This window comes from Narcine bancroftii, chromosome 5 (assembly GCF_036971445.1).
Source record: "Narcine bancroftii isolate sNarBan1 chromosome 5, sNarBan1.hap1, whole genome shotgun sequence".
In the NCBI taxonomy this organism is placed as follows: Eukaryota; Metazoa; Chordata; class Chondrichthyes; order Torpediniformes; family Narcinidae; genus Narcine; species Narcine bancroftii.
The window spans coordinates 170,662,073-170,676,782 of record NC_091473.1 but is presented as its reverse complement, the minus strand read 5'-3'; the positions used below and the strand labels follow the sequence as shown (position 1 = coordinate 170,676,782).

Below are 14,710 nucleotides of genomic sequence, written 5' to 3'. Positions count from 1 at the left end.
GAGATTTTTGAGGGTTTCAAGTCTCGACTTATACGCTGAAATATACAGTATCTATATCCGCTAATTAAAAAATTTGATTCTGTTTTTAACTAAAAAATATTACTAGTCACAGTTAATTATTTTGGTTTTGATGTGTGATCTATCATGTTATTATTAAGATGCATAATTATATAAACATTTGGTTGTGACATTTTTTTCCATAAATTCACTCCCTTCACTTGATTCTGTCAATGGAAATAATAAACTCAGCAAGCATTTATCACAAACCATAATTTTGCTCTGAGACAGAAAATGGAAATGTATTGACCTCCCAACAACCTGCAGAGGCAGTGTAACTCTTGGACTGCTAATGGAGAGACTGAGACTCGAGGCCATCTGTTCTACCTCAGTGCATTGCACAAAGTAACCGCAGGGTCTCCTGGAGGAAAAACAGCTGTTCCCGGGATAAAAATCAATGAATAATCAATTGATCTAAAGGAGAAAATGAATACAAATCAGAAAATAAGTTCACAGGTTTTGAGATTTCTAAACCAACAAAATATGAAAAACAATTTAATCATTTGTACAGTCACTGATCCAGAGTTTTCTCACAGAACACCACTTTCATTTCAAAGATAAATTTAAGTTGCTTAAGAATTTTGCCATCACAAAAGAACTACATTGCATTAAAAATACACAAGTATTTTAAAATGTATTCATAAGCTTTGATGTCAAAGTTCAATCATGGGCATCATTTACCTTCTTAAGTAAAATATATTTGCATCACACTAACTGCATTTGTGTATATTCATCCCAAAGATCCTGATGTTTTTGGTGAAATACTGATCAATTAATCCAGCAGGCTGCTATTCATGCAAAATTTAACCAAAAGATTCAGGGGATTTGCAAATCTCCATTAACATCTCAAGCAGTTTATACCACACTTCCAGGTTCTATACACAAAAGGCAATCTGCCCTCATTATTTTTAAAAGCTTTCTACACATTCATATAATTGCGCTTTAAACTCAAAGTTGGGGTTAGAATGCAAATAGCTTTTAATTACTTAAAAATTGTTAATGTAATGACAATCAATCTAACAACCCAGAAGTGAACAATTTGTTCATTCTTTTTACCCTATGGTAATTATTGTTCAAAGGGTTTTAAGAACACTAAATTCAGTTTCTTTTAGATTCTCTTTGTCATGTTCTCCCCTTTAAATCCAGTCTTTTTCCCTTTCAGTTTTTGGCTTGATTTCTATTCACCCTTTTGTCAATCAATCTTCAATTTTCATTCATATATGTCATTGATTCCTCCATTAACTAACATCCACAGCAAAACTACAACCCACTATTATCATCCCACATTCACTCAAAGCTGCAGGGTGCGGACAAAAGTCTAACTAATTGTGCATTTTGTGAAATACCCTATGCAGCTGGGATCAAGAGAGATATTCCAAGTCAGACTTTTCACTTTTTCCAAACAGTACAATGGCTTTCATTTTTGATATAATTTCTTAGAGTCAATAGTTCAGGAATAGAGATACCTTCCAGCATGAAATGGTACTTTGCAGAATTTACCAGCATATCAGTTTAATTCTGTGATGTCCTTAAATGTTCTGATCTGATTGTTGTATGTTATACATTCACCTAAAATTTGTATTAGTAAAATGCACGGTCAATAAACCTTTTTTTTTCCTCCAGACTTTCCTGTTTAATTCTTTTTTTTGTTCCTTTACTGTTTTGTGCACAGAAACATTGATTGCTCTCTCAAGACCAGACAAGGTACCAAACTTGCTTAAGTTGTAGTGTCATCTGTTTCATGATCCTCATATGCTCATCATATGACTCAATGGTTCAAGATATAAAGTCTCCATTGTAAATACCACTTTATTAGTGACTTGCATGCATTCAAATTTGAGAGGATGGATTTCTAAGCATTACAAGATGAAAAAGTTAGTCATTGCATTGTGTTCTTTTGGGAAATAGAAAACTCCCATCACAAAATAATGAATTCCAAATTGAGCAAGTTCTGGTCATTATAACACAGTTAATATTTTTGAAACAGCCCTCTGCGTTAAAAGGATTCCGCTTACACATTGTTGATTTTTTTTTCCTATTGTTGACCCATATTGGCACTTTGAAAGGTCTTGCAATGTGCTTGCAAGAAACGACACAAGTTTATCAAGAACACAAGCCATATGAAATGGAACAAACAACTTGCATTGGTATTTTGCGAGCAAAGGATCACACTACAGACTTCCATCATAAATTTGTAGGGACTCGTCCACAACCGAAAAAATTAGTTAAACAACAATCTGATATAATCACATTCGTAGCATTATAAATTTCTGCCAATCCTTGCTTTTCCTGGATTATCTACTATCCCATTAACAGGGTAATTGCTTCAAAAAATATGAAATGGAGAAATGTAGACAGGAAAGAATGGGTCATTTCTATCCTCTCCACAAGATGCAGGGCACATTCATTAAACCCATTACCAGCTGATCACACTCAACTTAATTGTCTGCAAAGTGATTGTAAATTAGTCTGCAAACGAATCCTCAGTTTGACCACAAGGGCCCCAATCTTCAATAATCATTTGTATCCTATATCTAAACATGGACAAGACTTATACTTCAGAGTGGAAGAGTATGCAGTGGAATCTCATTGAAAGTGACAGAAATTATGACAGTTAATCTGTTAAATACAGAGGGTGACAGGATGAATAGTGAGGTAGGTACCCGAGGTACCTTCCTTCTTCCTTAACCATAGATTTCCTTCTACCATCATTGACGGAGCTTATGTCCACATCTATTTTTCCAAATCTACACTTACACCATCATCTATGAGATTCCATAGCCAGGTATATATTTTACACTCCCCTTTTCACCATTGTAATGGACCATTTCCTTTGCAGTCCATTTTTTCACCACATACTCCTCTTTTCACTGCAATTTCCCATGCACTCTTTCCTTTTAACCCTTTCCTTCCCTCCATCCAGACATCCAAAGAGCCATTCTGATGAAGGATTTGAAAACTGAAACATCAACAATTCCTCTCTCCACAGATGATGTCTGATCTTCTGGGTATTTCCCAAGCTCCTGGCCTGCATTTTACATATTTTATGCGCTAATATTTTCTATGAGGAGAGAAACAAAATAAAAAGGAATGTCAAATATTTTAAAATCATGAAATATTAGGAAATGTTGATGATTGAAGTGATGTAGAACCAAGGATATCAATGAAGTTTTTCATAATTCTCATATGATACATTCTGCTGAGAAATAAAGACTTTTTGAGAATGATTTATGGGTTTTAAATTGGAGAAAAAAAGACGTGAAGATTAACAGAGGCCAGAAGACTGGAAACTTCTAAAAACCTGCAAAGAATGATTTTTTTTAAAAGGGAGAGAATAGACTATGAAAAATAATATGGACAGCAGGATCTGCAAAAGGTGGAGAAGATGAGATGGAGACATCAGGAAATGCCTTTGCGGCTCTGCATTTTAAAATCTACATACTCAAATTACTTCAACAGAATCCGCCGCTCACACACTGGCTGGGATCTGTGATACCACACTGAACCTGGGGCTCCTGGTATCTCTCCTGGGGCATCATGACGTCCACACTGGGGCCAGGACATGTGATACCACACAGAACCTTGGATGCCCTGGTGTCAGCCCCAGGCCCAATGATACCACAATGAAACTTGGTCATCCTGATGTCTACCCTGGGGCCAAAACCTGTGATACCACATTAAACCTGGTATGTCCTGGTGCTAGACTTCAGGCCAGGATTGTGATACCACACTGAACCAGGTACGACCTGATGCCAGGACCTGTGATCCCTCACTGAATTTGGTACAGTACATCCTGGTGCTAGCCCTGGGGCCAGGACCTCTGACACTATACTGAAGCTGGTACAGCATGGTGCTAGCCTTGGAGCCAAGATCTGTGAACCACACTGAACATGGTACAGTACATCCTGGGGCCAGGACCTGTGATACCACACTGAAACTGGTACAACCTGCTGCCAGGACCTCTGATACCACATTGAACCTGATACATCATGGTGCTAGCCTTGGGGCCAAGATCTGTGAACCACACTGAACCTGGTACAGTACATCCTGGGGCCAGCCCTAGGGGCAGGACCTGTGACACCACACTGAACCTGGTATGACCTGGGACCAGGATCTGTGATTCCGCACTCAATTTGGGGGGGGCCATCAAACAATTAACACCACTGATTGCAATGACATCTGTCACATGGCCACAGTCCAACAAATTACAACCAGGAAACTACTGGGAATCATTTTCTAACTCCTTCTCCACCTCCCTTCCTAATGGTTTCTCCTTATATCTGACTCTCCACCTCCCGTGTTTTTGTACACTCAATCACTTCTGGAACCCTCCCTCAGCTTCTTTATACATGTTATTTCACCTATTCTAGCTTCGTCTTGATAAGGGGTTTTGACTCAAAACATTGACTGTCATTTCTACCTGTCGATGTTATCCAACTTGCCTTTTACAATTCTTTCTTTGTTGCTCACATCCACATGGCCAACAATAATTGAACTTGCCCCTCTCCCCTTCCAACTCCTCTTGTGCTTAACAGCCTTTGGGACTTGTGCTTGAGGCTGCAGGGGATAGACTATTTTAATTACACTATTCACTTGGAATTGCAATTTAGTAAAATCTTCTTTAAGAAACTTGCAATGGGGGGGGCGTGGCAAGATGGCGTAGAGATCAGACATGAAATCCCTGCCCTCTCTGGTCAGACTTTTAAATGCCTGTTTTGTAACCCTTTATTTTTAATTTTAAAACTTTTATTTTCAGTTTGATATTTTGGTGAGACATTATGGCTGCTAATGCAAAAAAAAGTCTCAGTTACAAAAGAGAATACAGTTTCAAAGTCCAGAAGAATTGGGGCCTAAACAACCTGGAACAGCCTCGGATCTGTTTTCAGTGATCCCCAAGCTTCAATGATCGCCAGTGGGGACATAAGCTAAGGTAATAGTTACTCACCAGTCTCAAGATGGCGCTGGTTCAACCCGTTCTGCGGAGGAAGGAGTGCGCTCTCGAGAAGTCGGGCACGAGCCTGGAGGCTTGCTACAAAGAACATCCCCGTGGGAAGATACGGGAGCACGGAGGAAGAGGATTCTGACGGCAGACACGCAGTCTGCAGCGATTATGGGCTTGGGTGGCGCTGTTAATTACGGAGAGCTCCATAATTTTATTTAAAAATGGTCTGCGGGGGGACAGCAGCGACGACACCCTGAGGAAGTCGGGGGGTCGTCATTGGGTGTCTAAACTCGCAGCAAAACGACTAGAATGCTACCTTTTGAAGAACAACAAGAGGACTTACCTTACTCTACCACTGCACAGGAAATGGAAGAAGAGCTGGAAGAAAGTGAGTTACAAATTATGGAACCGGATCCTGCATTTCAAACTGCACTTCAGCCTGTTTACATGATGTTTGAGGGTATTGCTTCTTATTTGGATGTTATCACTGGTCAATTGAACCAGTTGGTTCAAATGAATACTAATATAATTTCAGACCTAACTGTCATTAAGGAAGAAATTAAAGGAAATCAAGAAAATTTTTAAGAATTTGAAGCTTCTTTTTCTGAATGTAAACAACAGGTACAATCCAACACAGAAACAACACCTTTACTATTGTTTCTGTATTGAATTGTACCTGTTGTTTACATTCAGAAAATGAAGCTTCAAATTTTTAAAAGGTGGAAAAATCAGTTAAAGATTTAGGAGCCCGGGAAAAAGAGTTAACAAAAAAAATGGACTATTTATAAAATCAAAGCAGAAGAAATAATGTGAAAATTGTGGGTTTTTCAGAAGGTATAAAAGGTCAAGATCCTGTCAAATTTTAAAAAAATTGGATTCCCCAGATGTTGGGGGAAGAGTCCTTTCCTGATGGTTTTGTATTGGAAAGAGCACATAGAGCTTTAAGAAGACCACCCTTATCTGGTCAGCCACCAAGAGCTGTGATAGTTCGCTATTTGAATTGTTTGGAGAGAGAGACAATTCTTCGACTTGCAGTTCAAAATGCAAGACAAAGGCAAGCTCCGATGATGATTCAGAATAGTAGAGTTTTCGACGCCGACGTGAATTTAATCCAGTTAAAGATGTTTTATGGCGAAAAGGTTACAAATTTGCTTTTCGTTATCCTGCTCTGTTGAAAGTGTTTTATGGAAACTATCGGTTTCAATTCTTTGAGAGTGAACATGAGGCAATGGTTTTTGCTAATTCGTTACCGGATGTCAGAGGACAAAGAAAGAGTCCACCATTATCTCCTAAAAGAAAATCTGATGGACTTGGAAATGGACAAAATGGCAGAAATGGAAAGAATGGGAATGGAAAGAGTTCACCTACTCTTGAAATGAGTTCACCATCTGGACTGGAATCTCAAGGCTGATTATTTTTTGTAATATTTTTGACTGGTTGGCTGGGGAGGAGGGGATTTGTTAGTCATCAGTCACTAGTGGGTAATCCACACCCACCTTTTGGTAGTTTTTTTTTCCTCTCTTATTAACGAATATTATTTTTATTTGGAGGGCCTATATATTTTAATTTGAGGGTTCTATATATTTAAAAAATTCTTTTTTTTTCCTTTGTTATTAATTTTGTGATTATTGTTGGTATCTAGCAATTGTATTAGATATGTCGAATTTGAAATTTGCTACCTTTAATGTTCAGGGATTAAATAACACGATCAAGCGTAAGCGAGTTTTGGCTTACATTAAAAAGATGAAGATTGATATTGCTTTTTTTACAGGAGACACATTTGAATGAAAAAGAAAGTATGAAATTGAAGAGGGATTGAGTTGGACATGTTTTTTCTTCTTCATTTAATTCCAAAGCTAAGGGAATAGCAACTTTGATACACAAAAATTTATCTTTTGAATTACAATCAATGGAAATGAATGCAGGACGTATTCTTAAGTTGAATTGTAAGATTTTTAATGAATTTTGGACTTTACTTAACATTTATGCACCACATGTGGATGATGAAGCATTTATTTCAGATGCATTTTTGTTTTTGGGACAAGCTAATGAAAATGTTCTGGTTAGAGGAGATTTTAATTGTGTTTTGGAACTTTTATTAGATAAATCTCCAAAAAATGTTAAAAAATCTAAAATGGCAATTCAAATTCGAGCTTTGACGAAAGATTTTAATTTAGTGGACATTTGGCGGCATCTTAACCCAACAGAGAAGGATTTCTCTTTTTATTCATTTAGACATGAATCTTTTTCTAGAATTGATTTTTTTTAAGTATCGGCACATTTACAGCAGAAAATATTGCAAGCAGAATATAAAAGTAGAGAAATTTCAGATCATTCCTTGTTGTATTTTACTTATGAGAGTTCTGAAAAAGTTTGTGTAGCTTCTTGTTGGAGATTCAATACGATCTTAATTTGAAGGACAACGTGGAGAAGGATCTCAGTCAGAAGTCCTACCGTCACTGCGCATTGAACAGCTGAAATTGAAGGGATGCCCTCAAACAAGAGGTTAGAGCATGTAGCATGAATAAAAGCTTTCACGACTGGAGGGAGAGTAAACGCTTTTATTAGCTTATAACTAAGGGTAGGGTTCAACAGTGGTCTTCAGAAGGGTTCTGGGTTTAGGCAGGAAACCCGGGTTATATGTGGGCAGATGGGGATGGAGCCGGGAGGTGGGGCCAGCCATCAGCACAATACCCTACCAGTGAATCCCAGTTCACTGCATTCATCTTCCTGTAGAATTTAGGGTATGTGAATGAAGGCAGAGAACATGAGTTCAGAAACAAGTAGTTAAAAAATATAGTTATTTACAAATTTACAAGTTTAAGCAGTGTGGGGGTCTGGAGATCCTGGTGGACCACCTTAGCACCAGGGAGCCTTGGACTCCTTGGGTCTCCTGGTCCCCTTGTGAGAGAGGAGAGGTGGTTGGGTCTCTGGCTCGACGAGGGATGGGGGTGTCCTTTCCTCCTGAACTGGATCCCCCGAGACCCTGACTGGGGTTGGTGAGAATGAGCTCCATGGCTCGCAGGGCACCTGAGGCAATGGACCCTTCCAGCAGGTGCCAGGTCCCTGATGGAGACTGTTTCCTCCCTGCCATCCGGGTACTCCTCATAGGCGTACGTGGGGTTTGCATGGAGCAGTTTCACCCCTTCCACCAGGGGGTCACTCTTGCTTCTCAAGTGCTTCTTAAGAAGGACTGGACCAGGAGTAGTGAGCCAGACTGGGAGTGTAGTTCCTGATGCCGACCTTCTTTCGAAGGTGAATAGAAGCTCATGAGGAGTAGCGTTGGTCGTGGTACATAGTAGTGACTGGATAGAGTGGAGCACGATGGGGAGGGCAGTTTGACAGCCTTCCAGACCATGGCGTTCTCCTTTTCAACCTGCCTGTTCCCCCTGGGGTTGTAGCTAGTAGTCCTGCTGGATGCAATGCCCCTCACCAGCAGGTACTGATGCAGCTCGTCACTCATAAAGGCCGAGTCCTGGTCACTATGGATATAGTTGGGATACCCAAATCGAGTGAAAATGAATCTAGGGCCTTCATAACGGATGAGGTGGACATGTCTCCACTTTTGCAGAGCGATGGAAATGCAGCTTGTACTCCATGCAGACCTGGCAAAACCTGGTCATTTCCCTGATGTTTTCTACAGAGTAGGGAAGATTGCAAGCCTTGACAAAATGAGCCATGCAGGTAACCTCTGGATGGTAGAACTCATTATGCAGACTGCAGTTGGCTGGTGTGTGCAAAGCTTCCTCTGGATAAGGCATCTGGAGGGTCATTAAGGGCTCCTGGCCAATAGGCAGTCATAATTGTAGGTGGAGAGCTCAATCCTCCACCTAGCAATTTTGTAATTTTTGATTTTGCCCCTCTTGACATTATTAAACATGAAGGCGACCAAGTGCTGGTCAGTGAGGAGTGTAAATCTTCTACCAGCCAGGTAGCGTCTTCAGTGCCTCACGGCATCCACAATGGGTTGAGCCTCCTTTTCCACTGATGGATTCCTGTGCTCATGGCCTTGTAATGTCCATGAAAAAAATGCAACCGGCCTGCCCGACTGGTTGAGGGTAACGGCCAGGGCTACGTCTGAAGTGTTGCTTTCCACCTGAAAAGGTACATTCTCGTCCACCATGTGCATGGCAGCTTTCGCATTGTGGTTCCAGAGATAGTTAAAAGCAGTTTGAGCTTCGGCCGAGAGGGGGAAAATAGTGGCTTTTAAGAGAGGGAGAACCTTATCAGCGTATTGAGGGATCCACTGGGTGTAATATGAGAAAAATCCCAGGCATCTCCTCAAAGCCTTTGTGGTGCCAGGGATGGGGAACTCTAACAGAGGGCACATTCTATCAGAATTGGGGTCAATTATGCCATTCTCCACCACGTAGCCAAGGATAGCCAGCCGTTTAGTCCTGAACATGACCTTGTCAATGTTATAAATGAGATTCAGGGCTTTCACTGCTTGGAGGAAGCTCTAGAGGTTGGCGTCATGGTCTTCCAAGGTGTAGCCACAGATGGTGACATTATTGAGGTAGGGGAATGTAGCCTTCAACCCATACTCATCCACCATTCTGTCCATCTGCCTCTGGAAGATAGAAACCCCGTTAGTTATACTGTAAGGGACCATCCAGAATTGATAGAGAAGACCATTAGCTTCAAATGCCATATATGGACGGTCCTCAGAAAAGATTGGCAGCTGGTGATAGGCAGCTTTCAGGTCGATGGTCGAATAGACCTGATATTGCACGATATCATTCACCATGAATGAAATACAAGGGAGGGGTATGTGTCCAGGAGTGTATACCAATTAATGGTTTGGCTATAGTCAATTACTAGCCTGGACTTGTTTTCCCCTTATACCACTACCACTTGCGCTCTCCATGGGCTGGTGCTAGGCTTGATGATACCTTCCTCCAGCAGACAGTCTCTGACTTCATAAACTCTCAGTCTGCTGTACTGTACCTCCTGCTCTTAGTATCAATGGGCTTGCAATCTGCAGACAGATTCAGGAAGAGGGAGGAGGGTTGATATTCAGTGTGGAGAGGCAGCATGTGGGTTCTGATTTTCGGGGCCCTCCGTCCCAAACTGTTACAGGAGGAGGGGACCAGAATACTCAAAGGTCACATTTTTAAGGTAACACAGGAAGTCCAGACCCAATAACACTGGAGCACACAGTTCATCAAGAATATACAAGTGGGAGGAGTCACGTGATGGAGTAGTGGCCGGACGGTGAACTCCAGCCCTCTCCAGAAAAGTCGGGAAAAACAAAGGAAATCACAAAGGCACAGAAATAAAAGTTACAGAAAAGTGAGTATAAAGGTGGAAAGAAGATGGCGACAAAAAAAGAAAAATCAAAAGTAACGGTAAGAAGAGAGGAAGAGAAGACAAAGGAGGAAAAAGGTGAAGGCCTTACCTGTCCGAAGAGGCCCGCTGCGGAGAGAGAAACCCGCTCCCTCAGGTCGGTAAATAATGGACTACAAAAATGGCTCGCAGAGCCGAGTAAAAGTGCGCAACCGCGCATGCGCGATGCGAATGAAAAAAAACACACCGACGGGAGGGGGGACCAGCTGGGGAGTCGATCTCCACAGCCGGCAACGACAGCTGCAGAACACCTGCAGCAAGAAGAGACCACAGAAGACAATAGAAACAAGAAAGAAGAGGAGGAAAGGGCACCAAAGAAACAGCAGATGGTCAACCCAGAGGAAGAAGAAGAGGAAGAGGAAGAGTACAGTGAAATAGAAGAAGAAAAGAAAGGCAAGATAAAGGATATACTTTCTCTTATTAAAGGATACATGGAGTCATTTAAAGAATGGCAAACACAGGAATTTAAGGATTTAAGAAAAAGAATAAACAACACAGAAGAGAAAATAAATAAAATAGAGATGACCTTAACAGAAATGGGAAAGAAAATGGAAGAGCGGGCAGTAGCAGCAGAAATGGAGGTAGAAGACTTAAAAAAGAAATTGGAGGAATCTAATAAAAAAACTAAAGAGACACGAGAACTACTAGCTCAAAAAATAGATATAATGGAAAATTATAACAGAAGAAATAACATAAAGATAGTGGGCCTTAAGGAAGATGAAGAAGGCAAGAATATGAGGGAGTTTATAAAAGAGTGGATCCCTAAGACCCTAGGATGTCCAGAACTACAGCAAGAAATGGAAATAGAAAGGGCACATAGAGTATTGGCCTCTAAACCACAACCACAACAAAAACCAAGATCTATTGTAGTAAAATTCCTAAGATATACTACAAGAGAAAAGGTACTGGAGAAGACAATGGAAAAAGTAAGAGAGGGCAACAAACCACTGGAGTATAAAGGGCAAAAAATCTTCATTTATCCAGATATAAGTTTTGAACTCCTAAAGAAGAGAAAAGAGTTCAATACAGCAAAGGCGATTTTATGGAAGAAAGGGTATAAATTTATACTAAAGCATCCAGCGGTATTGAAAATATTCATTCCAGGACAACAAAACAGACTATTCTCGGATCCAGAAGAAGCACGAAAATTTGCAGAACAATTACAAAAATAGACAGAGGGAGGAAGACGGGTAATGAGAGTTAAAATGATCACGATGGATATGTATGTGGGTAAAGACAAAAATAGACTGAGGGATGAAGACGGGTAATGAGAGTAAAAATGATCACGATTGATATGTATGCGGGTAAAGAGGTATAAGAGTGAATAGAGACAATGTGCATACGTGAATGTATCTGTACTTAGAGGAAAATATAGATAGTATAGACAAGAATTAATAAGGGAAGGTAATGGAATAGAGAGAATAAGGAGGGAATTAAAAGAGTGACCTTTGTGACATATGAAAAGTGAAATCTTTTCTGGGGGGGGCGGGGTGGGGGGAAATAGCGGTCACTGCAAAATCAGTTGACGCTTGCGAGTGGATTCGCAAATCCAAATGGAGAGGGGAGATGTGGTTGTCCGACAAGGGATAAAGGACAACTCAGGAGGGGAAGGGGAGATTGGGGATAAATAAGATAGAAATAGGAGAATAAGGAAAATGTTGGATGTTGTAGGAATGTTGTCTTATAAAGAGTTGAAAATAAGAAAACAGAAATGGAAAAGGAGGAAAGGTAATGATGGAAAAACGGAAAGAGAAGATAAACAAAATATAAAAGGGCTACGCTGAACTATATGACTTTAAATATTAATGGAATACATAACCAAATTAAAAGGAAGAAACTACTAAACTTAAATGAATAAATGTATTCCATTAGAAAAAATAACATATAGGTTAAGAAATAATATTGAAATATTCGAACAAGTATAGGAGCCTTACATTAAATACAATAGCGAAAACCTACCGGGGACAAACATTACCTAAGTTGATGGAAGGAGAAGGAAAGAAAAGAATGGACTCAGTAGAATTTCTGGTGTATTTTTGTTGAATGACAACATTGTCTGACTGGCTTAATGCAACCTAGATTGTATACCTAAAATGGATGAGGGGGGGGGGTGGCTTGGGAGGAGGGGGGGGGGGGGGAGAAAAAGTCACTGTATATGTGTGAAAAAGAAATAGTGTATATCATGGCTAATGTGATTTATGGTGTGAAAAATAAAAATTTAAAAATAAAAAAAAATATACAAGTGAAATTTACAGAATTCCACCCCCACCCCTTCGAACGATAGCTATGTTTTTGTACACACATAGAATCTGATTGAGACACGAGAAATATATGGTAATTAGAAGGATACATCTTCAGGTTGTATTTTTCCATAGACTGTGAGTCTATGGAACTCAGTAGAGCCCATGTCAATTTGGCATTTAGTGGAATGTCCATTTACCTTTATAGCGACTATAGAGTTGCTGAGCTGGTGAGGTCTGTCCTGATCCAGGACCATTGAGGCTAGCTCCCCAGAGACTCCATGCCCTTCACTCGAGTGGCCACCACCACCCTGCGTGGGTAAAATGGTGTCGACCTTGTGGCGCAGCAAGATGGACGCCCGCCTTCCTCCTCCTCCTCCTCCAATGACAGTGCCGAATTTGAATTTGGGTCATGGCAAGATGGCCACTGAGCCTTTTTGTGCCATTTCCTCACTGCCAGCCTCCATTGGCAAGTCGCGCAGCAAGCGGGTTTGGGTGAATTCGGGGCAGACAGCTTGGGACTGGAATTGGATCCAGGAGTGGTGCAGGCCGTGGACTTCCCTGAGTTTCCCATCACCCAATGTAATTTCTTGCCAAACCTGAAACACACAGTGTCTTTTACCGGGCAACGAAATTGGGAACAGTGCTCTTGATGCAAAAAAGCCCTCCCTGGCACAAGAAGCTGCAGTCATTAGGGCAGGGGTAGCAGGAGCAGCTGGTCCTTGGATGGGCTCACCTGGGAGGGCAAGCTCGCTGGCTTTGAGGTCGTCGTTCTCGAGCTTGGCCTGTTCCAACAATTTGGCCAGCTTGACGTGGCGAGACAGGTCTTTCTTACCCAACTTGAGTAGTTGCTGCCTCATGCACCTCGAGCGGACCCCTGCGACTAGAGTGTTCCAGATCTGTTTTTCTTCACGAATGTGGCCTGTAGCCGCTTTGTACTTGCACCTTGGCAAGCAACCGCAGATCCAGCAGGTAGTCATCAATGGTCTCTCCTGGCCGATGGCAATGTAGAGTGAGTCGGTACCTCACTAGGACCTCACTGTGCGACTTCAGGTACCTAACCTTCAATGCCTCGATAACAGCGTCAAACATAGAGCAGTCCCTGATGACTGCATACTCTTTTGTTCCTACCCTTGAAATGAGTGTGGATGTCCTAAGTTCATCTATGTGGAAGATGTGTCTGGTCACATTCAGGTGGTCCTGGAAGCAGTCTAGCCAGTATATGAACTCTTCAGCCACATCGGGGGACAGAGGGTCTATCAGCAGCATATCTGGCTTGAGCAGCACTTCCATCATTGGAGAATAAGCTAATAAAATTATAGCATGAATAAAAGCTCTCACGACTGGAGGGAGAACAAACGCTTTTATTAGCTCATAACTAAGGGTAGGGTTCAACAGTAGTTTTCAGAGGGTTCTGGGTTAAATAAGAAACCAACAGTGGCTGTTGCACTAGACGCAGAAAAAGCCTTTGACAGAGTAGAGTGGAACTACTTATTTAAAGTATTACAGAAGTTCAGTCTACCAGAAAAATTATATAAATTCGATGAAAGCATTGTATAATGGACCGTTGGCGAAGGTAGCAGTAAATGCATATGTAACGAGTCACTTTAAATTAAGTAGGTCAACCAGACAGGGATATCCACTATCCCCTTCAATAAAACCTATGGCAGAACTGATAAGAAAAGAAAATAAAAGGGATAAAAATAAAGGAGGAGTATAAAATCAGCTTATTTGCAGATTACATCATAGTATACCTAACAGAACCAGAGATATCAGTAAAAGAATTACATAAGAAATTGTAGGAATATAGAAAAATATCGGGGTTAATAAAAATGAATAAAAGTGGTGATGCCAATGAGTAATGCAGACTATACAGAATTTAAAAAAGAATCACCATTTAAATGGCAAGCACAAGCAATCTGATACCTCGGGATCAGGTTAGATAATAACTTAAGCCACTTGTACAAACTAAATTATCAGCCACTAATAAAGAAATTGCAGGAAGACTTAGGACATTGGAAAGAATTACCGTTAACGTTGATAGGGAGGGTAAACTGCATTAAAATGAACGGGTTCCCAAGGATATAATACTTATTTCAAACATTACCAATTCTTTTAACAGTAT

General features: G+C 40.8%; 1 protein-coding gene across 1 annotated transcript in view; it reads right to left on the bottom strand.

Moving 5' to 3' along the window:
• Window positions 1-291: 291 nt before the first annotated feature.
• The window catches only part of LOC138764182 (protein bicaudal D homolog 2-like), an 82,265-nt gene continuing 67,846 nt past the window's right edge, over window positions 292-14,710 (bottom strand). Inside the window, exon 9 of the mRNA XM_069939748.1 lies at window positions 292-471. The gene's annotated coding sequence lies outside the window, so the exon portion shown is untranslated. The remainder of the gene's footprint in view (window positions 472-14,710) is intronic.